Source organism: Microtus pennsylvanicus, chromosome X (assembly GCF_037038515.1).
Source record: "Microtus pennsylvanicus isolate mMicPen1 chromosome X, mMicPen1.hap1, whole genome shotgun sequence".
In the NCBI taxonomy this organism is placed as follows: domain Eukaryota; kingdom Metazoa; phylum Chordata; class Mammalia; order Rodentia; family Cricetidae; genus Microtus; species Microtus pennsylvanicus.
Window position 1 is genome coordinate 69,265,114 of NC_134601.1, and position 24,238 is coordinate 69,289,351.

The following is a 24,238-nucleotide window of genomic DNA, read 5'->3' on the forward strand; positions in this document are numbered from 1 at the left end:
ACTCCTCATGTGGCAATGGACAGGATGCAAAGCTTACAGATCAGATTCAGTGAGTGGTAAGTGTAACAGCCTTCAAAGGCCCTGCCCTCATGCTACAGGCGTGGGATGCTCCCCACACTCCTCCAACAGTGCCACCTGCTGGGGGCTAAGTTCTCAAACAGCAAACTTGCAAACCCCACCAACAATCTAAGTAGACTAAACTGAACTGAGGGCAGAAGCTATTCTCAGCAACCAGCTCTGACTAAATGAGCAGTAAATGATTCTAAAGCCAGTGACAGGTTCACAACTGTCGACAGCATGTTTTTCTTCAATTTAAAGAGAATTACATAGTTTTATTTTACGTGTGTTAGTGTGTGACCTGCATGATATAGGCCTGTGTACCTGTGCCAGGTCCCCTGGAATTTTAGTGACAGAAAGCTGCCAGCTGCCATGTGGGTGCTGGGAATTGTACCCTGGTCCTCTGGAAGAGCAGTCAGTGATGCTAACTGCTGTGCCATCCTCCCAGCCCTCACAAACTTCTTAAACTCTCTATCTTACTGATAAGGTATTACTGTTCTTGCTTTTGTATCTCTTCAGAAAATATTTATCCATTATTTGTTGTGTTTGATCCATTAATATCTAATGTATCTGTTGTGACGTTCTACTCTATCATTTGCAATCTTATCCCCCTCATATTTTGTTTCTCTAATTCTTATTTCTAATGTTTTATCTTTAGAACTCTATAATTTCTCATCAGCCTTTCTGATATGTTTTAGTGATTATAAATTACATGTCCTTACTATTTTATAGTCTACACAGTATTGTTTTTTGCCCCCTTTCTCCAGAAAGTAAATCCTGATGTTAGGTGTGGTGCCTCACACCTGTAATCCCAGGGCTCAGGAAGTGGAAGCAAAGGGTTTGAAATGAGTTTGAGGCCAGCCAGGGACACATGGTGAGGTTCAGTACAGTATTGGTTGGAGGGTGAAATCATATTTTAAAAGTAAAATATTTAGCAATAGAAATACATTTGCTATTTTTTTGAGCTCTTTATTCTACAATACCCTATAGACAATCCACGTGCATATGTGTTAAACATCCATAAAATATCATCATTTGCCTTTAAGCACTGACATATATTTTATATTTTATCTGTGTGTATGTTTTTATGCATGTGTGTACAATATACATGTGGAGGTAGCAGGCTACGTCTAGGAGTCACTTCTTTCTTGTTACTGTACCCGGGGAGGCAAACTCAGGCCATCCTGCTCTGCACAAGCATCTGTTGGCACTGGGCCATCTTGCCAGGCCCTGTGTGTATTTTATTTTATTTTTTTTATTTTTATTTTTTTATGGGTCACTGAGGCTTTTATTCTGCATGTAGAACCGCTGGGGCAGGGGTCTTTCCTGTGGTCACCCTAGAGATTACACTGGGCTCCAGACACTAGCTTGGAAGTGAAGTGACAATGATTCAGACCAGTCACATGATTACAAAGCTGCGGTTTCCAGCAGGGCTCCAGGCGGTCGGGTCAGGCGGACTGAGGACATCTAAGGAAGCAGTGGCATGGGAGGGGCAAGCACTGGGCCGGCCTTGAGCAGCCTTGATGACATCAGGGACGGGGTCTAAGCAGCTGGTGGCTCCAGGGATCTGCATCCACTTTACTTGGCCAGGGGGTTCCTGAAGCACCTGCCGGCACACTTGGCCTTGCTGCCCAGCTCTTCCTCGATTCTAAGAATCTGGTTGTACTTGGCCAGGCGCTCAGATCGGCAAGGGGCACCAGTCTTGATCTGCCCAGTGCAGAGCCCCACTACCAGGTCAGCGATGAAAGTATCCTCGGTCTCCCCAGAGTGATGGGACACCATGACGCCCCAACCATTGGACTGGGCCAGCTTACACGCCTGCAGAGACTCGGTCACGGAGCCAATCTGGTTCACTTTGAGCAGGAGGCAGTTGCAGGACTTCTCACTGACAGCCTTGGCAATCCTCTTAGGGTTGGTCACTGTGAGATCGTCCCCAACCACCTGGATGCCTGAGCTGGCTGTGAACTTCTTCCAGGCTTCCCAGTCATCCTGGTCAAAGGGGTCCTCAATGGACACCACTGGATACTCCCGGATGAAGAACTTGTACAGGTCAGCCAGCTGGTCAGGGGTGATGTACCTGATGGCGTCATCAGGAGACTTGAAGTCCAGGTCGTACTTCCCGGACCTGAAGAACTCAGAGGCGGCCACGTCCATGCCGATGACAACCTGTTCAGTGTAGCCAGCCTTTCCAATTGGGTTCTTCAGCAGCTCCAGAGCTTCTTTGTTCTCCAGGATGTTAGGCGCAAACCCGCCCTCGTCACCCACATTGGTGGCATCCTTCCCATATTTCTCCTTGATGACATTCTTCAGGTTGTGATAAACCTCTGCCCCAATGCGCATGGCTTCACGGAAACTGGACGCCCCCACAGGGAGGATCATGAACTCCTGCATGGCGAGCTTGTTGCCAGCGTAAGACCCGCCGTTGATGACATTGAAAGCTGGGACTGGCAGGATGACTTCAGCGTTGCCAGCCAAGTCAGCGATGTGGCGGTAGAGGGGCACCCCCTTTTCTGCAGCACCAGCTTTGCAGACAGCCAGGGACACTCCCAGGATGGCATTGACACCGAATTTGGATTTATTCTCGGTGCCGTTCATCTCGATCATCAGGTTGTCGATCTTCTCCTGCTCCACCACATTCAGTTTCTTGCTAACCAGAGCAGGTGCGATAGTTTTATTGATGTGCTCAACAGCCTTTGAGACACCCTTCCCCAAGTAGGGGGTCTTATCATTGTCACGGAGTTCCAGGGCCTCATAGATGCCAGTGGAAGCACCGCTGGGCACGGCAGCCCGGAAGAGACCTTTTGAGGTGTAGAGATCAACCTCAACAGTGGGATTCCCACGGGAGTCAAAGATCTCTCGGGCGTGGACCTTAAGAATAGACATGGCTTGTTTCTGGCAGTCGGCTTGCCGTAGAGGAAGAGCGCAGAGGTTCCTGCACACACCCTGGAGAACGTTCAGGAGAGTCGGGCGTGCGACCCGGGAGCTGAGCTCCCTGTGTGTATTTTAAAGGAAAAAAAGTGGAAATAGGGAACTTGGCTTTAAGAAGACATTCAAGTTTTCTGATGGTCTTTATTTGCAGCAAAGGATGTTGTTGTTTCCGGTATTCTTTTTCTTAAGCCTGAAGAATTTCTGATTGTTTATATTTGTGTATTTCTTCTTGTTCTCAGGACTCTTACTTTTCTTTCTTTCTGAAAACATATATGTCACCTTCAGGCATGAAGAATGTTTTCAGTGGATAAGAGACTGATTTAACTTTTTCTGTCACCACCCTTTAGAGGAAGTTGCTCTCTGAATGGGGAAGCTCAGCCAACCTACATTTGGCTAGGGTGCAGCGCCTGGGGCCAGGGAAGAAAACCTGGGAATCCAGGTGAATTAGCTCTCTTTGTCTCTCTTTGCATGGTGTTCTTCAGACCTGTTTTGGACATGGGAACCTTTACCCAGGTTGTGTGAGTTTCGCCATTTTCAAATTATTAAATTGTATCTGTTGTTTTCAGCTGTTCTGGTTAATTCTAGCATGCTGATCGAATGCACCATCACTTGGTGCCCGTCCTTGGAGCTTTTTAGAGCCCTTTAACGCTCTGGCCAGATGAGGCCACACCACATCCATTCGTTCATTGATATCCGCACCATCTCATGCCCTTCCTGCAGTCAGCTTTCTCCCACATCCCAGCCGAGAGTGAGGGACCTAAGAGCCATGAGCTTGTGCCTGCAGGCCGCATTTGATGCTATGTGCTAGGTTTTTTCCTCAGGTCTGGACCTCACCTGTTCAGAGCAAACTGCCGTTGGCTCCCCTCCATCTGGCCTGCACGCCAGCACTGCTCACTCATAATGCTTTATTAACCTTGATTTTTTTCAACGCTACTGAGAAGGGGACAATATCCGCAAAAAGACATTGAATAACGGAAAAGTCTGCAGAATTAAATCAACCAGTTTATTTCAAGGTTATGCTGACCTTGCAATGGAAGCCAGGATATGTTCAGCGTTGGGTAAGTGGTTTTGCTCATGTTTTTACAAGAGAAGAAGAATTTTGGGTACCATCAAAATAAATAAAGGTTCAGTTTGAAGAGGAGGAATCTCTTGGAAAAAAGAAATGACAGCTCATCCACAATGATGACAATCATACCGATGGTAAGAACAACATATAGGATGGGGCCAGGGTTCTCTGCTTATCTCCGCAGGAAAACACTCATCTTCAAAGAATTCAAGGGACCTTGGATGTTTGAATACTGACAGATGGAATCTATTTACAACCCAATAAGGATCAGCAAGAAAACTGAATAGGTTCAGTAAATAAATTATAATAAACATATTTTAAATATGTGTTAATGTGCATTTATTTATAAATATAGAGAGCTGGTTTTGGAGTTGGACTCAGGCTCAGTCCCTCTCCAATTCCAAGCCTGTCCATAAGCGATATCCCAGAGTTTCTGTCTCATGTCAAGAGCCATGATATGGGACAGAATAATAATAATAATAATAATAATAATAATAATAATAATAATAATTTATATACTTTCTTTGCCTTTCCTCATATCTGTTTCTGTCTTTATTATACCTTTCACTGAATATATATGTCTGTATATGTCTTTATATATAATGCTTAGTTTCCCAGAAGAAATAATAAATTTTCCTGCCGTGAACTTTTAAGTTTCCAAGAAGAAGATGGGCACACACAATATCGACTCCACCTGGCTAATAAGACATCATCATGTTGATAGTGCTATTACAAGACCTGATTTTTGGTACCAACCACACAAGACAGTTCCTAATGGTGCACATCTTTTACAACACCCTGGCCAGACCTCCTCAAAACTCTCAGACACTATTTGCAATTTTCCCAGACCAAATATTAATCTTGGAATTTTACCATATTTACTTTCACAGGAACCCCTAAGAAGAACGTCACCCCATGACAGCTGGAAGCAATTTTAGGGCATAACATCCCCTCTCCCAGCAGAGTTTGCCTTCAGGTTTAGGGACATCCTTTTGGGGTTGTTTATAATTGGTATATGGTTGAGGGATGGGGGAAGTATTTCATAGGCTCATGGGTATTCTTGAAAAAAAAGAGGGAAAATTGGTGATAGGATAATAGATTGGTGTTTGTGAGTTATTGTTTTTAGAAATTATATTGGTATTGATCTTGTATATTGATACAAAGTTAAATTTTATAGAATACTGTATGTGAGTCTGCTACCTCTGTTTAAATCATTTTTATGTATTGATATATATATTGTATTGATATATATATATATATATATATATATATATATACCATGTTGCAATGTACATTTCTACGTCTGATTAAGTTACTGCTGTGGACCAGTACAAAGGTAGACTTTGTACTGGTCCACAGCAGGAAATCAGGGAAGCAGACAAACTAGCCTTCTCACTCTTTCCCATCACACATTTATATCTCTCTCTTTCATATACCCCTTCCTGTGAAGAAAGCCTAGAACCAGTATCTGGCCCATCTCGGATCCCCAGCCTTTACTTTCTGATCCGTTTCCAAATCATAGAGCAAGAGTGACCAGTTGTCAGAGTCTTGGAAATGAGCCAGGAATGTGACATTTTGGTGTTTCTCAGTTTCCTGTATCTACTGCCTCCTTCGTATGGTTACATGGTGAGGGCCCAGGTTGCCTCCTGACCGCACAATAATCAGGATGACTAGGAGGCATGACTTAATTATGGGTAACATCTTAGTTGCTCTGTGACTTGGTAGCTACTTACTCGGCCTCTCTGTGCCTTACCGTTTTCATGAGAAGTGTAGACGTCAACAATACTTATCATATAGAATCACGATAATAGTGAAATAAATATATAAATGTACAGACTATATGGAGGACGTGTGTTTGTGTGTCGGTATATGTGTGTATGTCTTGCTATGTAACAAGGACTAAATAAACATGGGCTAAATAGCCCAGGGTGGCCTCACAGTTACAGATGGCTGTTATAGGTACTGAAACTGAACTCAGGTCCTCTGGATAAGAGCACTATCAAGGCCAAAAGGTATATCATATTATTTCAGGTTTTGTTTATTTTAATTTTATATGTATGGGTATTTTACCTGCCTGTGAGTCTGAGGATTTTCCCTCGGAGGTCAAAAGATGGTGTCAGATGCCTTGGAATTGGAATAACAGGCAGTCATGAACCACCATTTGTGGTCTGGGAACTGAAGTTAGGTCTTCTGGACGAGCCATTCCCTCAGCCTTGCCTCAACGTATTTATTTTACTTTAAAGTTTTCTTTCTTTTTAAAATTTTTGTTTATTTTTATATTTTCCCCTTCCCCAACTCCTTTCAACTAAACATCATGCTCTTTCTCTTGCTTAAACAAAACAGTCTGTATGTAAGTCAAAAACAAAACAATGGAGTTCTATTTATACTGGAAACTACTGCACATGGGGCCTGTTCTGGGGTGTGTTTGCCATACCCAGTGTCACTCCATTGAGAAAGCAGCTATCAATCAAAAAAGCTATTGGCTACGTGTAGGGATTTGTGGCCACTTCCCATCCTCCATGCTGGGATTTTATCTGGCTTGAGCTCCTGCAGATCTCGTCAGTTGTGTCACAGTTTCTGTGAGGTCCTATGTGTGTCAGCTCTGTTGGGTCTGGAGAACGATGTTACTTTGGAGTCATCCACAACCTCTGGACATTCAGATAGATGCACACTATGTGAGTCCTCACCCGTGAGAGAGTGGGCTTTTAGTGATCCAAGTGCTTTAGAATCGCCCCTGTTGTGTAAAGTCCTCACACACAATTTGGTCTGACATGGGTTCCCTACCCAGGAAAAGTGTCACCAATGCCATCACAGTGCTGTTAATGGTGACCACGGCACATGGTGGAGACTCCTCATGTGGCAATGGACAGGATGCAAAGCTTACAGATCAGATTCAGTGAGTGGGAAGTGTAACAGCCTTCAAAGGCCCTGCCCTCATGCTACAGGCGTGGGATGCTCCCCACACTCCTCCAACAGTGCCACCTGATGGGGGCTAAGTGCTCAAACAGCACACTTGCAAACCCCACCTACAATCTAAGTAGACTAAACTGAACTGAGGGCAGAAGCTATTCCCAGCAACCAGCTCTGACTAAATGAGCAGTAAATGATTCTAAAGGCAGTGACAGCATCACCACTGTCGCCAGCATCTTTTCCTTCTACTTTAAAGAGAATTACTTTTTCTTATTTTACGTGCGTGAGTGTTTGGCCTGCATGTGTGAGGGTGCCGGGTCCCCTGGAATTGTAGTGAAAGCCAGCTGTGAGCTGCCATGTGGGTGCTGGGAATTAAACCTGGGTTCTCTGGAAGAGCAGTCAGTGATGCTAACTGCTGAGCCATCCTCCCAGCCCTCAAACACACTTATTAAACTCTCTAGCTTACGGACAAGGTATTACTGTTCTTGCTTTTGTATCTGTTCAGAAAATATTTATCCTTTATTTGCAGTGTTTGATCCATTAATAGCTAATGTATCTGTTGTGACGTTCTACTCTTTATCATTTGCACTCTTATCCCCCTCATATTTTGTTTCTCTAATTCTTATTTTTAATATTTTAGCTTTAGAACATTCTCATTTCTCATCAGCCTTTCTGATATGTTTTAGTGATTATAAATTATATGTCCTTACTATTTTATAGTCTACACAGTATTGCTTTTTGACCACTTTCTCCAGAAAGTAAATCCTGCTGTTAGGTGTGGTGCCTCATTCCTGTAATCCCAGGGCTCAGGAAGTGGAAGCAAAGGGTTTGATATGAGTTTGAGGCCAGTGGGGGACACATGGAGAGGTTAAGGCCAATATGAGTTACAGAGTGAGATCGCATTTCAAAAGTAACTTTTTTAACAATAGAAACCCCTTGCGATTTTTTAGTGTTCCATATTCTACAATACACGTGCATATGTGTTAAAAACATATAAAATATCATTATTTGCTTTTAAGCATTCACATATATTTTATGTTTTATCTGTGTTTATGTGTTGATGCATGTGTGTCACAATATACACATGAATGTAGCAGGCTACTTTTAGGAGTCACTTCTTTCTTTTTACTGTATCCAGGGAGGCACACTCAGGCCACCATGCTCGGTGCAAGCATCTGTAGGCACTGGGCCATCTTGCCAGGCACTGTCCATATTTTATATTTTAAAATTTATTTATTTTTTAAGGATTTCTGCCTCCTCCCCGCCACCACCTCCCATTTCCCTCCCCCCCCACTGTACATATTTTAAAGGAAAAAAAGTGGAACTAGGAAACTTGGCATTAAGATGACATTCAAGCCTCCTGATGTTCTTTCTTTGCAGCAAAGGGTGTTTTTATTTCTAGTATTCTTTTTCTTCAACCTGAAGAATTTCTGATACATCAGAGACAGGCATTGGCATATCATGACACAGCTAATAATGTTGGTCAGCGACCAGTATTCCTAAAAGTGGATTTACACATTTATTTTGGGGTTATCACTATGGTTTTGGTTTTACTTTTTGATTCAGTGTTTCGTTATGTAGCCCAGACTAGTCTGGAATGTGCCTTCCCTTGCCCGTGCCTGACAACAGAGTCTGTCACAGTAGCAGTTTCTGGGGCTGTTATAAAACACTCCAACACAAAGTCAGCTTAGAGAAGAAAGGGTTTATTTGCACAGGCTTCCAAGTCACAGCTCATCCCTGGGGAAATCGGGGCAGGATATCAAGGCAGGAACCTGGAAGGAAGAGCGCTGTTTCTTTGTCCCTTCTCTGGCTTGCTCATAGGCTCATGCTTCCCTGGTACTTTTATCTGACCCAGAGCCTCCGACCTAGGAATGGTATTGCCTACAGCAGTCGGGACCTCTTATGTGTGTTAATAATCAAGAAAACCACACACACGTATCCAAAGACCAACCTCCTAATCTGATGCAGGCAGTTTCTCATTAGAGGACTCCCTCTCAGCTGGCACTGTGTTAGGTAGACAATAAAACTAGGACAGCCACAATGTCTGTGAGGCTTCCATTTCTGGAGGGAGCTTTTAGAAAATGAACAATATACACCATAAAGAACTTGATGTTTTCTGCAACCTTGACGGAGGTGATCTACTTCAGACAAGAACTTCTTATGGAAGCCTCATCATGGTGTATTGTACACATGACTTCCCAATGGTGACTCCATTGAGATAAAGACAGGAGGGAAGGATGCAACACACTAACGTTTCATTTTACCCTGGAAATCTAAGAAATGATTCCTCAGCACAAACTACACACACACACACACACACACACACACACACACGACATGGTCTTACAGGAAAGCCATGTGAACCACTCTTGTATGAATTAGGCTCCTTGCAGGATTTTGTAATGGACAATGGTAAAGAGTAATGGTAAAAGGTAAGGAAATCTCAATAAACCATGGTTTTAGTAATTAGAAATGTCTTGATTGGCTCAATAATTGTGATACATCCACTCAAAATAGTACCAAAAGAATCAACTAGGAGCAGGGCATTTGGAAATATTTTGTCCTATTTTTGCAACTTCTCCGTAAAATACAAATTTCTAAATTAAAAAAAAATTTCTTAAAAACAAGTGATCTTATGGTGTTTTGGGGCTCTGAATGGAGGGTATGTGTCACGCTGAAGATTATGGATGGTTCAAATGCCATGTTTAAAGTTTTCTGGTTTATCCCCCACTAGGGAATATGCTGTCTTAGTTTAAATTGTAATCACTGTGGTAAAAGTCAAAATGAAAGGGTTCATTTAAGTTTACAGATGTAGTCCATTGTGTAAGGAAATAAAGGAAGGAATCTTGAAGCAGGAATGAAAGCAGAGGTGTAGCAGAATAATGCAAACCCAGATACAGTTATTGGGGTCCAAGCTGAAGGTCAGAAAGGCAAAGCAGCAAACACTAGAGAGACCTTTTACCTCGACCAAGTGTTCATACTCAAAGGGCGACATCCTGTCTCCACGATCCCTCAGTCTCCACACTCCAGTGATTTCCTGTCTCTTCCCCTTTATCTTACTGTCTCTTCCCAGCATATTGCTCCTGTCTCCAACTCTCTAGTGCTGGGAATAATTGTGTGACACCCAAACACTGAGATGAAAGGTATAAACCATCACCATCTGGTCTGTTTCTGAATCAGTCTTGTATAGCCCAGGACAGCCTTGAAATCACCGAGATTTGCCTGCCTGTGTCTCCCTAGTCCTGGGATTAAAGGTGTCTGTCACCCCCCCCATTCCTGTGTAGCTGACAAGTGTGGCTGCTTTGCCTGCTGATCTTCAGGCAAGCTTTATTCATTTAAACACAGATATACCAGCATACAGAGGTCATGGCGGGAATGCTGCTTACTGGCTTGCTTTCCATGGCTCTCTCACCTTCCTTGATATACACTCTATCTCCATCTGCCTACTGAAGTCTCTTTATGCAAGGGTGTTGGGCTTTGTACAGGTGTCATTAGACTCTCACCTGAGATTCTAGTCTCTCTGTGAGGCATGTCCTTTTCAGCTGTGTGTGATTGTGTCCCAGTTAAATGTGGTTCCGTAGCCTCTGGAGACACTAGAGTACCAAGAGTGTAGAAGGTCGATTGACAGGGCAGGCACTTCCATCTATCCAACTACAGAGAAGGAATCCTTCTTCCACGCAGCAGTCAGTCGCTGCTTTGCTCCTGTAAGTAATCCCTCCTCTGTTAGCTGTAAGTTTTAAACTCTTTGGCTCAACAAGTTGGGTTTTGGAGGAATAATACCTTGGTCTGTTGGAGTCCTAGCTGATTTGGGAAACACTTATCTCTCAGGGTCTTAGTCAATGTATTCAAAATATACCCACATTTTTTTAAAAATACATCTACTTTTTTAAAAACTATAATTCTGATTATCGTGTATCCCAATTAAAAACTTCATTGTCAGGTCTGAAAGGATATCTCAGTTAAGAAGATGCTTTATGTGCAATCCCCAGAATCTATATAAAACTCCAGTTGTGGAATCCCCGCAAAATCTGTGGAGACATAATATTCCTGGGGTTTACTGGTCAGACAGCTTACCCTATTTTGTGAGCTTCAGGCCAATGAAAAACTCTGTCTGAGAAAAAAATTGGAAAACACCTGAGAAAACACACCCAAAGCTGTCCTTTGGCATCCACCACTAGTGTGCAAAGACACCTTTGCTCGGGAGCACACACACACACACACACACACACATCCCTACATTAGATCATCTGGTGTGGAAGTTCTCCTCCCTGGATACCTCACGAAATTATACTAAGAGCTTATATATCACACACACCACTACAACCTTAAAACATACCATCCCACTCACACAGACACACACACACACACACACACAGAGAGAGAGAGAGAGAGGGTGGGCGAGAGACTGATTGAATTTTGGACCTTATGCCCAAAGGATAATTTGATTTGCCTGAATGGAGGTCTAGGTATCAGTGCTAAAAAATCAGGTGATGTTACCCTATCTAACTCCGGCCTCCTGACTCCTACTTCCAGGTACCTCACTGGTTTTTCTTATTAAGTGGAGAGGATCTCTGTTTTTCTCTGGTCCTGACCTTACCAGCAGTCTCATCCTTCCTTCCTCCCTTCCTCCCTTCCTCTCTTCCTTCCTTCTTTCCTACTTTCTGTCCATTTTTCATTCATTTGTTCATTTGATCCTTCTTCTCGAAAGGGAAGAATTCTGATAGGATGCAGTAATTGGTCAAGTACTCAAGAGTGTTAGCAGAGCAATCAAGGAGGCAAAGCAGACTGGCCAAGTCGAGATGCAGCAACCTATATCCTGGTAGGCACAGGGCTTAAATTTCTCTTCTCACTGTCCATGTCTCCTTTGTGCTCTCCCTAGAATGGATACTTCTAGGAAAAGACTGTGCTTTACCCAGAAGCACGGCTTACCTAGAATTCAATCTGTTATAAGTAAGTATGTGTATAAGATGCAAGAATATATAATGAAGTTTAAGAAACAGCTGAAGTTTTGCAGGCATGGTGGTGCATACCTTTAATTCCAGTACTCTGGAGGCAGAGGCAGATGACTCTGAGTTTTTGGCCAGTCTGGTTTATAGAGAATGTTCCAGGACAGCCATGGCTACACAGAGAAACTCAGATAAACAAGAAGGAAGGAAGGAAAGAAGGAAGGTAGGAACACAGGAAGGAAGGAAAGAGGAAGGAAGGAAGGAAAGAAGGAAGGAAAGGAAGGAAAAAAGAAAGAAAGAAAGAAAGAAAGAAAGAAAAAAAGAAAGAAAGAAAGAAAGAAAGAAAGAAAAAAAAGAACAGACCTAAGTTGAAATTATACTAGGGGAAAGAGTCAGCGCACTCTGGAAGCCACAATGTAGAGGACGTCTTGAGACTGTTTTAATCTGATCCAGGTAATATGGACCACCATCCCCTTTGTCAGTCACATCCTGTTTGGAAAGACATAAATTGGCTCAATCCCAAGTCTCCCACTGCCATTCTCCTTCTCTCTGGACCCCAGGTAGGCCACCCCCATTATCTTTATAGCATCTCAGGACCTTAGGCTGCCTACCCATTGTTCTATGGCCTGTCTTTGTGGTCTGTTGGTCCTTCCCAGAGCTCACGTTATGCCTAATAGCTTCACTGTCAACTGCCATCATACTCCAAATCCTAGGTCTTTTTAGTCTTTTTACTTCAGCACAATGGAGACAGTCTGGTGTCCGGACGTCTGGCTTAGATCTTTGTTATTCCTCAGCTCATTTGGGGCAGTGCACCAGCTCTCAGAGAAGAAAACAGCCAGAAACAGCCAGCCCAGGCTTCCCAGAATCATGCTGAGTGGAAAGAGAAGATGATGAATCTCTACACCAGTCAGGGTGAGTCTAGCCATCTGGAAGTTTCTTTTTTGCTCATGTTTCAGGCCTGAGCAACAATAAAGACTTTTAAGCAAGAATGGGCAACTCAGCCTACTTGAGACCATGGAAAGAGAACTAGTTGTTCTGACTTTGGCTGGGAAGGGCACTGAAGCCAACTGCAGTAGTAGATGGACCGCTTCAGTCTGGGGAGGAGGCAGAATCTCAGATCATAAACCTGGAATGTAAGAATGAGGGGTTTGTCAGGCCTGAGAAAGACACGAGGGATGCTGAACAGAGGGGAGAGCGGCAGGGTGTATTGCCAGTCCCTTCTGACCAAGGAATGAGATGGTCCCTACAGAGCAGGTCCTGTCAGATTTTCTGACTCCCAGTGGTGCCCATCTTGTGCCAGTAAGTTCTCCAAAATAGAAAGCAAGAAGCACAAGGCAAAGGCCCTGCCTTTGGTTCCTATCTCCACAAGACCACTGGTAGATGTGTGGAGTCTTGGTCTCCACCCAAAACATGAATTCATGACTCCAGCTCTGGTTTTCAGGAGCTTTGTGACATCAGTTTTATGCATCATAGTGCCCACTGTGGATAACGTGACAACAATTGCCAGGAAACGCATCAGAGCAGCTCCTCACAGTGACTGGGTCTCTTGTTCTCACAGCTCTGGCACTTCTCCTCTTTGCTCCTGGTTCTTACTGTCCTCACTGCTGGGCCCCACATGTACATTCCATGTCACGTGTCATTCACATTACCGACCACTAGATGTTGACAGAGATTCCGGTGTGAAACTTTTCTGTTCTTTTCATGCTGGGCCAAAATTTCCAATTACAGGTAGACTTTGTACTGGTCCACAGCAGGAAATCAGGGAAGCAGACAAACTAGCCTTCTCACTCTTTCCCATCACACATTTATATCTCTCTCTTTCATATACCCCTTCCTGTGAAGAAAGCCTAGAACCAGTATCTGACCGATCTCAGATCCCCAGCCTTTACTTTCTGATCCGTTTCCAAATCATAGAGCAAGAGTGACCAGTTGTCAGAGTCTTGGAAATGAGCCAGGAATGTGACATTTTGGTGTTTCTTAGTTTCCTGTATCTATTGCCTCCTTTGTATGGTTACATGGTGAGGGCCCAGGTTGCCTCCTGACCTCAAAATGATCAGGATGACTAGGAGGCATGACTTAATCATGGGTAACATCTTAGTTGCTCTGTGACTTGGGAGCTACTTATTCAGCCTCTCTGTGCCTTACCATTTTCATGATAAATGTAGACGTCAACAATACTTATCATATAGAATCACGATAATAGTGAAATAAATATATAAATGTACAGACTATGTGGAGAACGTGTGTCTGTGTGTCGGTATATGTGTGTATGTCTTGCTATGTAACAAGGACTAAGGAAACATGGGCTAAATAGCCCAGGGTGGCCTCACAGTTACAGATGTCTGTTATAGGTACTGAAACTGAACTCAGGTCCTCTGGATAAGAGCACTATCAAGGCCAACAGGTATATCATATTATTTCAGGGTTTGTTTATTTTAATTTTATGTGTATGGGTATTTTACCTGCCTGTGAGTCTGTGGATTTTCCCTCAAAGTTCAAAAGATGGTGTCAGATCACTTGGAATTGGAATAACAGGCAGTTATGAACCACCATTTGTGGTCTGGGGACTGAAGTTAGGTCTTCTAAACGAGCCATTCCCTCAGCCTTGCCTCAGCATATTTATTTTACTTTAAAGTTTCCTTTCTTTTTAAAATTTTTGTTTATATTTATATTTTCCCCTTCCATAACTCCTTTCAACTAAACATCATGCTCTCTCTCTTGCTTAAACAAAACAGTCTGTTTGTAAGTCAAAAACAAAACCATGGAGTTCTATTTATACTGGAAACTACTGCATATGGGGCCTGATCTGGGGTGTTTTTGCCATACCCAGTGTCACTCCATTGAGAAAGCAGCTATCAATCACAAAAGCTATTGGCTAGGTGTAAGGCTTTGTGGCCACTTCCCCTCCTCCATGCTGGGATTTTATCTGGCTTGAGCTCCTGCAGATCTCCTGAGTGATCTCACAGTCTCTGTGAGGTCCTATGTGCATCAGCTCTGTTTGGTCTGGAGATTGATGCTGCTTTGTAGTCATCCACCACCTCTGGAGATTCAGATAGATGCAGACTCCGTGGGTCCTCAACCGTGAGAGAGTGGGCTTTGAGTGATGCAAGTGCTTTAGAATCACCCCTGTTTCTATAAACTCCTTACCCACAATTTGATCTGACATGGGTTCCCTACCCAGTAAAAGTGTCATCAATGCCATCATGGTGCTGTTAATGGGGACTGCGGCACGTGGTGGAGACTCCTCATGTGGCAATGGACAGGATGCAAAGCTTACAGATCAGATTCCATGAGTGCTAAGTGTAACAGCCTTCAAAGGCCCTGCCCTCATGCTACAGGCCTGGGATGCTCCACACAGTCCTCCAACAGTGCCACCTGCTGGGGGCTAAGTGCTCAAACAGCAGACTTGCAAACCCCACCAACAATCTAAGTAGACTAAACTGAACTGAGAACAGAAGCTGTTCCCAGCAACTAGCAGTAAATGATTCTAAAGGCAGTGACTGGTTCACAACTGTCGACAGCATCTTTTGCTTCAATTTAACGAGAATTACTTATTTTTATTTTTTGTGTGTTAGTGTTTGACGTGCATGATATAGGCCTGTGTACTGGTGTCAGGTCCCCTGGAATTGTAGTGACAGCCAGCTGTGAGCTGCCATGTGGGTGCTGGGAATTGAACCCGGGTCTTCTGGAAGAGCAGACAGTGATGCTGACTGCTGAGCCATCCTCCCAGCCCTCAAACACACTTATTAAACTCTCTATCTTACTGATAAGGTATTACTGTTCTTGCTTTTGTAACTGTTCAGAAAATATTCATCCTTTATTTGTACTGTTTGATGCTTTAACAGCTAATGTATCTGTTGTTATGTTCTATTCTTTATCATTTGCACTCTTATCCCCCTCACATTTTTTATGTAATTCTTATTTTTAATATTTTAGCTTTAGAGCATTCTCATTTCTCATCAGACTTTCTGATATGTTTTAGAGATTATAACTTATATGTCCTTTCTATTTTATAGTCTACACAGTATTGCTTTTTGCCCCCTTTCTCCAGAAAGTAAATCCTGATGTTAGGTGTGGTACCTCACACCTGTATTCCCAGGGCACAGGAAGTGGAAGCAAAGGGTTTGATATGAGTTTGAGGCCAGCTGCGGACACATGGTGAGGTTCAGTAAAGTATGGGTTTCAGGGTGAAATCATATTTTAAAAGTAAAATATTTAACAATAGAAATACATTTGCCATTTTTTAGAGCTCTTTATTCTACAAAACCCTGTAGATAATCCACGTGCATATGTGTTAAACACACATAAAATATCATCATTTGCTTTTTAGCATTCACATATATTTTACATTTTGTCCACATGTATTTATGCATGTGTGTCACAATATACACGTGGAGTTAGCAGGCTACTTTTAGGAGTCACTTCTTTCTTTTCACTGTACCCAGGAAGGCCAACTCAGGCCATTGTGCTTGGCACAAGCATCTGGAGGCACAGGGCCATTTGCCCGGCACTGCTTGTATTATAAAGAAAAACATGGAAATCGGGAACTTGGTATTAAGATGACATTCATGCGTTCTGATGGTCTTTATTTGCACCAAAGGATATTCTTGTCTCTGGTCTTTTTTTTCAACCAGAAGCATTTCTGATTGTTTATATTTGTGTATTTGTGCTTGTTCCCATGACTCTTACTTTTCTTTCTTTCTGAAAACATCTCTGTTACCTTCAGGCATGAAGAATGTTATCGATGGGTAAGAGACTGAGTTAACTTTTTCTGTCACCACCTTTTAGAGGAAGTTGCTCTCTTGATAGGGAAGCTTGGCCAATCTCTTTTGGCTAGGTTGTGGCTTCCTGGGGCGAGGGAAGAAAACCTGGGAATCCAGCTGCCCTTGCTCTCTTTTGCACTCTTCTTGCTGCATTATCCACACTGGTTTTGGATGTAGGAAACTTTATCCGGTCATGTGAGTTTCTCCTTTTCAATTATTAAATTATATCAGTTTTTTTCAGCTGGTCTGCTTAATTCTAGCCTGTTGGTAAAATATACCCTCCCTCTCTTCTTGGGTCCTAGGTCACTGATGAGAAAGTCACAGCGTTTTGAATAAAGCACATCATATTAGATGTGCTAGCACCTCAAGTGGATGGAGGGGAGTGGCCATCTTTTCAATACGTGGTCTTGAGATTTCCGGCTATCCATGTATACAAATGAGGGTTTGTTCACTCACTCTTTCCACTCACACGAAAAATCAATTCCATTGTACCTTTAAAGGAAGTCATGGTAGATCAATTCATCTCATATTGCACTAATATTAGAGAAAGCCCAAGAGACGGGAGGACTTTGGTGGCTCTGAGAGGAGAGAATGAACATTAGCGACAGGCATTGGCATACCATGACACAGCAGAATACTGTTGTTCAACGACTTGTATTCCTAAGAGTGGATTTACACTTTCATTTTGTGGTTATCACTAGGGTTTTGGTTTTAGTTTTTGATTCAGTGTTTCATTATGTAGCCCAGACTAGTTCGGAATGTGCCTTCCCTTGCCCGTGCCTGCAAACAGGGTGGGCCACAGTAGCAGTTTCTGGTGCTGTTATAAAACACTCCAACACAAAATCAGCTTAGAGAAGAAAAGGTTTATTTGCACAGGCTTCCAAGTCACAGTTCATCCCTGGGGAAATCGGGGCAGGAACTCAAGGGAGGAACCTGGAAGGAAGAGTGCTGTTTGCTTGTCCCTTCTCTAGCTTGTTCATAGTCTCATGATTTGCTCGTACATTTATCTAAACCAGAGCCTCCTCCCTAGGAATGATATTGCCTACAGGGGACTGGGACTTCTTATGTGAGTTAATAATCAAGGAAACCACATACAGATGTGTCCCAAGACCAACCTCCTCATCTGATGTAGCCAGTGTCTCAGTAGACGCTTCCCTCTCAGTTGACACTGTGTTAGATAGACAGTAAAACTAGGACAGCCACCATGTCTGTGAGGCTTCAATTTCTGGAGGGAGCTTTTATAAAATGAACAATATACAACATGAAGAACTTGATGTTCTCTGCAACCTTGATGGAGGTGATCTACTTCAGAAAAGAACTTCTTATGGAAGCCTCATCAAGGTGTAGTGTGCGCATGCTCTTCCCAAAGGAGACTCCACTGAGGCAAAGACAAGAGGGAAAAATGCAAAACACTAACGTTTCATTTTACCCTGGAAATCTAAGAAATGATTCCTCAGCACAAACTACACACACATACACACACACACACACACACACACACACACACACGACATGGTCTTACAGGAAAGCCATGTGAACCACTGTTGTATGAATTAGGCTCCTCGCGGGATTTTGTAATGGACAATGGTAAATTGTAATGGTAAAAGTTAAGGAAATCTCAATAAACCATGGATTCAGTAATTAGGAATGCCTTGATTGGCTCAGTTTTGACACATCTACTCAAAGTAGTAACAAAACAAACAACCAGCTTCATGGCATTTACGAATATTCTGTCTTTATTTTGCAACTTTTACGTAAAATATAAATCTCTAAAATTAAAAAAAAATTTCTTAAAAGGACATGGCCTTATGGTGGTTAGAGGCTCTGAATGCTGGGTATGTGACACACTGAACATTATGGATGGCTCAAATGTGAGGTTTAAGGTGTCTGGTTTATCCCCCACTGGAAATATGCTGTCTTAGTTTTAAATTGTAATCACTGTGTTCAAAGTCAAGTTGAAAAGATTTATTTAAGTTTACAGTTGTAGTCCTTTGTGAAAGGAAATCAAGGAAGGAATCTCGAAGCAGGAATCAAAGCAGAGGTGTAGCAGAATTATACAAACCCAGAGATAAGTATTGGGGTCCAAGCTGAAGACCAGAAAAGCAAAGCAGCAAACCACTAGAGAGACCTTTTACCTGTACCAAGTGTTCAGACTCAAAGGGCAAAGTCCTGTCTCCACGAAACCTCAGACTCCACACTCCAGTGAGTGCCTGTCTCTTCTTCTTTATATTCCTCTCTCTGCTCACCATATTGCTCTTGTCTCCAACTCCCTAGTGCTGGGATTAAAAGTGTGTGACTCCCAAACACTGAGATTAAAGGTGTAGACCAACACCACCTGTATCTGTTTCTGTACTAATCTTGTATATTCCAGGATAGCCTGGAACTCACAGAAATTTGCCTGCCTCTGTATTCCCAGTTCTAGGATTGTTATAGGTGTGTGCCACCACACCCCCCGCCCTGTCCAGTATAGCTGAGGAGTGTGGCTGCTTTGCCCGCTGATCTTCAGGCAAGCTTTATTCATTTAAACACAAATATACCAGTATACAGAGGTCATGGCGGGAATGCTGCTTACTGCCTTGCTTTCCATGGCTTACTCAGCTTCCCTGTTTTACAAGCTATCACCACCTACCTGCTGAGGTTTCTTTATACAAGACTTGGGGCAGGTTTCATTATACTGTCACCTGAGATTCCAGGCTCTCCTTGAAGCATCTCCTTTTCAGCTGTGTGAGATTCTGTCCCAGTTACATGTGGTTCTGTAGCCTCTGGAGAATCTAGATTACTGAGAGTGTAGAAGGTCGATTGACAGGGCAGGCACTTCCATCTATCCAGCTACAGAGAAGGAATCCTTCTTCCACGCCACAGTCCGTCGCTGCTCTGCACCTGCAAGTAATCCCTCATCTGCTAGCTGTAAGTTTTACACTCTTTGGCTCACCAAGTTGGGTTTTGGTGAAATAATACCTTGGTCTGTTGGAGGCCTAGCTGATTTGGGAAACACTTAACTCTCAGGTTCTAAGTTAAAGTTTTCAGAATATAGCCACTTTTTTTTAATACATCCACTTTTTAAAAACTACATGTCTGATTATCTTGTATCCCAAATAAAACTTCATCCTAGCATCTGAAGGATAGCTCAGTTAGCAAGGTGCTCTCTTTGCAAGCACGAGGACACAAATTCCACCCCCAGAATCTAAGTAAAAACTCCAGTTCTGGTAGTCTGTACTTAAAATCCAGCACAAAACTGTGCAGTCATAATGTTCCTTGGGTTTACCAGTCAGACCACTGACCCCATTTTGTCAACTTCAGGCCAATAAAGAACCTGTCTCAGAAAAAAAGTGGACAGCACCTGTGAAAACACACCCATACCTTTCCTTAGGCATCTCCCAGTAGTGTGCACAGAAACCCACACCCACCCACGCACACCACTGCCACACACACACACCTGTATTTGATCACCCGGTGTGGTTATTCTCTTCCCTGGATACGCTGTGAAATCATACTAGGAGCTTACATATCCCACACATCACTACAACCTCACAACAACCTCCCCTCTACATGCAGAGGATGGAGAGAGAGTGCGAGAAGGAGGGAGGAAGGTAGGAAGGGAGAGAGAGATAGAGGGAGGGAGGGAGGGAGGGAGGGAGGAAGAGATAGAGGGAGGGAGGGAGGGAGGGAGAGGGAGGAAGGGAGGAAGGGAGGAAGGGAGAGAGAGAGGAGAGAGAGGAGAGAGAGAGAGAGAGAGAGAGAGAGAGAGAGAGAGAGAGAGAGAGAGAGAATGAATTATGGACCTTATGCCCAAGGTCTAATTTGATTAGCCAGAAAGGAGGTCCAGGTATCAGTGCTAAGAAATCAGGTGACACTGCTCAACCTAATTCCGGCCTCCTGACTCCTACTTCCAGTTTCCTTGCGGGTTTTCTTACTAAGTGGAGAGGATCTCTCTTTTTCTCTGCTCTTGACCTTACCAGCCGTCTCTTCCCTCCTTTCTCTTTCTTCCTTTCATCTTTCTGTGTCTTTCTTTCATTCATTTGTTCCTTTGATCCTTCTTGTACTCAAAAGAGAAGAATTCTGATAGGATGCAGTAGTGGGTCAAGTACTCAAGAGTGTAAGCACAGGAATCAAGGAGACAAAGCAAACTGGCCAAGTTGAGATGCAGCATCCTAGATTCTATTGTGCACATGACCTAAAAGTCTCTTCTTACTGTACTTCTCTCCGTTGTGCTCCCCCTAGGATGGATACTTCTAGAAAAATGTTGTGCTTTTCTGAGAAGTCCAGCTTACTTAAAATTAAATCTGTTATAAGTAAGTAGGTGTATAAGATGCAAGAATATGTAAAGAAGTTTAAGAAACAGCTGAAGTTTGTCAGTTATGGTGGTACATGCCATTAATCCTAGCACTCTGAAGGCAGAGACACATGAATCTCTGAGTTCTTGTCCAGTCTGGTTTATAGAGAATGTTCCAGGATATTTAGGGCTACACAGAGAAACTCAGAAACAAAAGAAGAAGGTAGAAATTAAAAAAATGAAGAAAGGAAGGAAGGAAGGGAGAGAGAGAGAGAGAGAGAGAGAGAGAGAGAGAGAGAGAGAGAGAGAACAAAGCTGAGTTGAAAGTTTACTAGGGGATGTGGTTAGAACACTCTGCATGCTACCCTGCAGAGGAAATCTTGAGACTACTTTTATCTGATCCAGCTATTATGGACCACTGCACCCATTGTTGGTCACATCCTGTTTGGTAGGACCTGAGCTGGGCCATCCCTAGACTCCCACTGCCATTCTCCTACTCTCTTGACCCCAGGTAGGCCACCACATTAACTTTATGTCACTTAGGACCCTAGGCTGCCTACCCATTGTTCTATGGCATGTCTTTTGTGGTCTGTTGGTCCTCCCAGAGCTCACATTATGCCTAATAGCTTCAGTGGCAACTGCCATCATACTCAAATCCTAGGTCTTTTTGGGTTTTTCCTTCAGCACAATGGAGAGAGGCTGGTGTCCAGACATCTGGCTCAGATCTTGGTTATTCCTCAGCTCATTTGGGGCAGTGCACCATCTCTCAGAGAAGAAAGCAGCCAGAAACAGCCAGCACAGGCTTCCCAGAATCATGCTGTGTGGAAAAAGAAGAGGATGAAACTGTGAGGGTGAGTCTAGCCATCTGGAAGTTACTTTCTTGCTCATGTTTCAGGCCTGACCAACAAAAGCATTTTAAGCAAGAGTGGGCAACTCAGCCTACCTAGGACCATTGGGACAGAACGAGTTGTTCTAGCCGTGGTCGGGAAAGGCACTGAAGCCGACTGCAGTAGTATATGGACGGCTTCAGCCTGGGGAGGAGGCAGAATCCTCAGACCTTAATCCTGGAATGTAAGAATGAGGGGTTAGTCAGGCCTGAGAAAGGCCCCAGGGATGCCGAACAGAGGGGAGAGCAGCAGGTTGTACTACCAGTTCCTGCTGGCCAAGGAACGAGATGGTCCCTACAGAGCAGGTCCTGTAAGATTCTCTGACTCCCAGTGGTGCCCATCTCGAGCCCTGAAGCCCTACAGCATAGAAAGCAGGAAGCACAGGGCTAAGGCCCTTTCTGTGGTTCCTATCTTCACAAGACCAAGGCTAGATGGGTGGAGACTTGGTCTCTACCTGGAACACATGAATTCATGGATCCAGCTCTAGTTTCAGGAGCTTTGTGACATCAGTTTTCTGCAACATAGCGCCCACTGAGGATAACATGACAACAGTTGCCAGGAAACGCTTCAGAGAAGCTCCTCACAGTGACTGGCTGTTTCTTGTTCTCACAGCCCTGCCTCTTCTCCCCTTCTGCTCATGGTCCTTCCTGTCCTCACTGCTGGGCCCCACAGGAACATTTTGTGTGAGGTGTCGTTCACATCTACAACCACTAGATGTCAACAGAGATACTGGTGAGAAGTTTTTCTGTTCTTTTCAGGCTGGGGCAACATTTCCAATCACAGGTAGATTTTGTTCTGGTCCACCGCAGGAAATTAGGGAGGCAGACAAACAAGTGTCCTTGTACTTTCCCCTCACACACTCATATCTCTCTTTCATATACCCCTTCCAGTGAATAAAGTCTGAGAACCAAAACTGGCCCACCTGGCATCCCCTGCCTTGATATTCTGATCCTTTTCCAAATCATAGACCTGAGATTGAGTAGTTGCCAGAGTCTAGGAAGTGAGCCATGAATGTGCCATTTTGGGTGTTTCTCAGTCTCCTGTATCTACTGCCTCCTTCATATGGTTATATAGTGTTGGCCCAAGTTGCCTCCTGACCTCACAATGATCAGGATGACTAGGAGGCATGACTAAATCACGGGTAACATCTTAGTTGCTCTGTGACTTGGGAGCTACTTATTTACCCTCTCTGGGCATTTCGCTTCTTGTGTACAATGTAAATGGCAACAATACTTATGATATCTAGTCACTCTAATGGGGAAGTAAATGTATGTGGAGAACATGTGTGTGTGTGTGTGTGTGTGTGTGTGTTTTGTGTGTGTGTGTGTCTTGCTATGTAACATGGTTTAAGTAGCCCAGGGTGGCCTCACAGTCACAGATGGCTGTTAGTAGTTTCTGCCATCTGTTCTCAGGTCCTCTGGCTAAGAGCACTATCCAGATAAAAAGATATATCTTATTATTATTATTTCAGGTCTTGTTTATTTTAATTTTATGCGTATGGATATTTTCCTTGCGTGGGTGTCTGTGGATTTGCCCACTGAGGTCATAAGATGCTGTCATATCCCATGGAACTGGAATAACATGCAGTTGTGAGCCACCATTTGGGGTCTTGGGACTGAAGTCAGGTCCTCAGCAAGAGCCATCACCACAGCGCCTCATCATCATATATATTTTTCTTTTAATTTTTCCTTATTTTTAAATTTTACATTTTTTTAGCATATTTCCCCCTTCCTCAACTCCTCCCAACTTAACATTATACTGCTTCTCTTGCTTAAAACAAACAAAACAGTCCTTTTATAAGTCAACAACAAAACTGTGGAGTCCTATTTATACTGGAAACTACTGTGCATGGGGCCTGTTCTCGGGTTTCTTTGCCATACCCAGTGTCACTAAAGTGAGAAAGCAGCTATCCATCACAAACAGCTACTTGCTAGGTGTAGGGCTTTGTGGCCAATTCCCCTCCTCCAGGCTGGAATTTTATCTGGCTTGAGCTCCTGCAGATCCTGTGAGTGATCTCACAGTCTCTGTGAGGTCCTATGTGCATCAGCTCTGTTGGGTCTGGAGAACGATGTTCCTTTGGAGTCATCCACTACCTCCGGAGATTCAGATAGATGTAGACTTCGTGAGTCATCACCCATGACCGAGTGGGCTTTTAGTGATGCAAGTGCTTTAGAATCACCCCTGTTTGTACACCCACACACTGAGACAATGGGGATGTTCTACTGGGAACTCACCAAGGCCAGCTGGCCTGGGCCTGGTAAAGCCTGGGACAAAACCGGAGTCTCTGAATATAGCGTACAATGAGGACTACTGAGAACTCAAGAACAATGGCAATGGGTTTCTGATCCTACTGCACGCACTGGCTTTGTGGGAGCCTAGGCAGTTTGGATGCTCAACTTACTAGACCT

The 24,238-nt window shown here is 43.6% G+C and overlaps 1 pseudogene; it reads right to left on the minus strand.

Annotated features, from left to right (window-relative positions):
• Nucleotides 1–1,508: 1,508 nt before the first annotated feature.
• LOC142841205 (alpha-enolase pseudogene) lies at nucleotides 1,509–3,042 on the minus strand (annotated as a pseudogene).
• Between the last annotated feature and the right edge of the window lie 21,196 nt (nucleotides 3,043–24,238).